Genomic DNA, 4,319 nt, shown 5'->3' on the forward strand with positions numbered 1-4,319 from the left:
AAATGGCACGATAAGAAAAGACAGGTCAAGGCAAGACAAAGACTAAAGAATCCTGTTTAATGTTTACCTTTTTATTGTCATTGTGTAAATAGTTTTTTGTTTAAATAAGAAAGTAGGTCTGGAAGTACAGCCTAGGTCGGGATATCTTGAACATCAACTGTCTTAAAGTTATACAAAATGGACAAGAAAGAATAATATGAGATATGAATAAAGAGGAAAATGAAAATAAAATAAAAAGAGAATAGGAAAAAAGGCATCAAAACAATTTCATTTCAAGGACCCCCAAATTGATATTATTATCCACGGACCCCCCCCCCCCATGTGAAATTATTTGGTGCCAGGGAGGGACTGCCATCCATTGGAGAAGATATCATTTCTCATATTAGATTAAGAACAGTATGTGTATGAACAACTGTATAACTGTGTGTCTGTGTCTCTAGGCCACTGGGAGAGGGTGACCTTGTTTGTCACGTGGGGGAGATTCAGTTATGACTGCCCAGGGTTATGATGAGTGCTATGATGAGGCAAAGAAAAGGAGGAAATGACAGCTATACAATAAAGCAAATCCCACTGTCAAATTCCACAGGGACCGGGGACCTCCTGAATACCAGATGGCAGGACCAATTAGACAGAGATGTAGTGTGAGGGCCTTATAGCGGCCTGAACTGAACTCTATAGGGCCACCCCTTATCCCTAAACATATTTGCATTTTTTATTTTGAAAAACCTTTTAAAATAGTTCCAATACCCGATAAGCTCAGAACATGCCGAGATAGATTGGCTATAAGTTGAACTATTTTAAAATGTATTTAAATTTTTCACCAAGACCTTTGGTGTCCAGCATCTTCTCCATTCTTTCTCACTTCCCCTGGAGCCTAGTTTCACAATGTTTATAACATTGTATAACCATAGCAATGAATGAATGCCAAATGCCAAACATACCATTCTCCTCCGGTTCCTGTTGTAGGCCTACTGCCAACCTCCAGTTTCCCCCTATAAAAGCAGAAGGCATTTTCACACGTTGGAGGATTGGATTTATTTGAATTAATTTTTTGGTGTGAACTGTGAATGTGTATTTTCCCCCCCTTCCGGCCCCGTCCGTGCCTTTAGCCAAGAGGTCCTCATTCATGCGGACAACTGAGAACGTTTTTGTTCCAAACAAAATGACCTAGCTTGCGATTGTACTAATTAGATCCCTGCTGTATGCTAGCTGACATCCTAATTGGTGCAAATAATAGGTTGTATAGGAAGGTGGAAGACATCCTGCATCATTCCAGTGCCTAAAGGATGGATCCCATACTCTAAATGACTACAGGCCTGCAGTGGTACTGACATGAAGACCTTGGAGACTGGTTCTGCAACACCTACGGCCTGTGGTGAGCGACTCCCTGGACCCTACAGTTCGCCTACTGGGTCAAAGTTGGTGTGGAGGATGCCATCATCTACATCAGGGTTCCCCAATTAATTTTCCTCAAGGGCCATATTTTGACTAGCATACCAGGCTGGGGGCCGAGTCTGCACGCGCGAGGTCGAGGTCTTGCCCTGAAAATTCATTTTCAGGGCAAGACCCCATTTGAAAAGGATGCCCAGTTTGACATGCATAGGCTACTGACCCCCATTTAATGCCATTTATATCTGGGACCCTTCTCCAGTGCGTTCAACACCATCCGGCCTCCCCTGCTCGCTGAGAAGCTCGCATTTGTGCATGTGGACCACAACCTGGTGGACTGGATTACAAACTACCTCACCCTGACGTGTGGCTACAAGGCTGCCAGTCCGAAGTGGTGATGGGAAGCACGGGAGTTCCCCAGGGAACCGTTCTGTCACCTTTTCTGTTCACCATCTATACCTCTGACTTCAGCTTCAACTCCGGAACATGCCATCTCCAGAAGTTCTCGGGTGACTCCTCCATTGTGGGTTGCATCACTGAGCAGTGGCGTTTCCAGGAATTACATTTTGGGCAGGCAAGATGTGTTCATTTTCGTCTCCCCGCGCACAATCGTAGCACTAAAGGTTTTCTAAAGGTATCCTGTAGGATACAAATGCTGAAAGGCATGCATTTACATTCCAATGGGTGATTGAGGGTCGCGCTCTACCGCAACAGCCAATCAGCTGTCAGTTCTCAGTTCTTGTTTTTGTCCTCTTTTATTCTCACCTTATGGATTTTGGCCAGGCAGAAAATGGATTTGGCCAGGCGGACACCTGTCCTCGCCTTATTGTAGATAGCCTCTGTCACTGAGGACAATGATGGGGAGTACAGAATTAAGCGTGATGGACAACTTCATCCGCTGGGCTGGACAAAACCACTGTTGAACATTAAGAAAACCAAAGAGCTGGTGTTCGACGCCAGGCAGAGCAAGAGGAGGACCCCAGCACCCATCACCATCCAGGCCATTTTTTTGGTCATACTATACTATGCTATGCTATAGCATAGTATATTAATAAGCTCAAGCTTAGGGGTGTGCCAAACTGTTTATTACGCATTCTTGTCTACTGGCATGCTAACCAGAAAATGTAGGTAAAATGGGGGAGCACATTATCCACCCCTTTTCGGGTGGGTAATGGTGTCAGGCAGGGGGGGGGGGGGTTATCCCCAGCCCTCTTCAATTTATATATGGACGGCCTGTCAATGCAGCTGGGGGGGGGGGGGGGGGGGGGACTCACTACATTCATGGCTCTGTTGAGGAACTTGACATTCAAATTCATGAGCAGTCTGGATCGCTCACTGAATAGACTCATTGGACAGATGACAGACCCAGGCCGTAGTTCTGTAAGGTACACTTCTACCATCAGAGGACACTGGCATGAGTGCCTCGCCTAGAGTAGTAACCTGTGGGGCTGGGTAAATGTACTGTTTTTTTTTAATGTATTTGTATTCTCGTATATGTGATGTACTGTCTTACCTTGTGAGCCACAAGCCTGTAATAAAGTTTATATATATAGGCCTACTATACTATACTATACTATACTATACTATACTATACTATACTATACTTCTATACTATACTATACTTCTATACTATACTATACAAACACTGATGGAAGCCGATACAGATTACAGAACCCAGCAGCCAGCATAGGCCTAAATGGTACAGTCTATACTCTAAGGGTACAGTAGGTGGCGGTATGCACCTCCTCAACGGTTGCGCAAGCAAGCAGGCAGGCGTCCCATTGGGCGTCCCGTCCCACAGTGCCGTGACGTGATGTGACAGACACAGCTGACAGGCCCATGCTGTCATTGGTTGTGTGCACGCCTGGATCAGTGTTGCCATGTCCGCTTATTTTAAGTGACTCTGGGTTTGCTTTTCTGCAAAGTTGCTTGTAGAATGATGAATGATGGACCCCCAAGGCGCAATGCCCAATTTAAACCATAAACTGTCTTGGGGTTTTAAATCATCTTCATCTTAGCAGACCTTATTTGGGCTTGTTTCCTAAAATGTTTTTTAAACCAGTGGTTCATTTAGCCTTGAAAACATTTCATTCCAAATGTTTTCAAGAGGGATTGGTTAACCACCAGCCCAGGCTAGTGGTTCATGTCAAGAACCCCCAAACTAAATAATATAATTATATGTATTTGTTTGCAGAACCGCATATGAAAACAAAAATATAAAATAAAATATTTTTGATTTCCCAATAATCTTTTGACAATAGCATAACTAGTACAATCATCACAGTGAGCTATATAGTAATTGATCCCCCCCCCTCAAAAGAAACGACCAGGTTTCAAGTGCTCGTAATGTTGACAAGTAGTCTGGATGGCCGAGCGGTCTAAGGCGCTGCGTTCAGGTCGCAGTCTCCCCTGGAGGCGTGGGTTCGAATCCCACTTCAGACATCCCTTTTCCCCCTCACTGTATATGTTTCTTTTCCCTTTTTGCTTCCTTTATGATGAATTCCTGTTCTGTTCTTTAACTATATAGAAGTGTCTATTTGTACGTCTCTAAATGTTTTGATGAATTGAACATGGTGGACCCTCTTGTAAACAAGTGTAATGCTTAATTGGGTCGTCCACTCACAGTTCACAGTCTTTATATTGAGTTTGTGCTTGAAATGTACTGTAATTCTGCAAACTGTTAATAAATATTTCAATCAATCAATCAATCAAAATTGTATTCGCTTCTTTTGGGCTTGTTTTCCTAGACCTGGTTGCTTATTTCGCCCACGAAATCCGGCAACACTGGCATAGGCTAATTCATGCAGAAAAGAGCCGATCTACAAGCTCGCAACACGTCGCGGACGCGGCGCGTTGCGTCCTTGTAGATCGGCTTTTTTCCACCCGTCGTACGACGAGGTATAAACCAGGCTTTCGGGGGGAGTCGAGCG

Source organism: Protomyctophum parallelum (assembly GCF_964188405.1).
Source record: "Protomyctophum parallelum genome assembly, chromosome: 21".
In the NCBI taxonomy this organism is placed as follows: domain Eukaryota; kingdom Metazoa; phylum Chordata; class Actinopteri; order Myctophiformes; family Myctophidae; genus Protomyctophum; species Protomyctophum parallelum.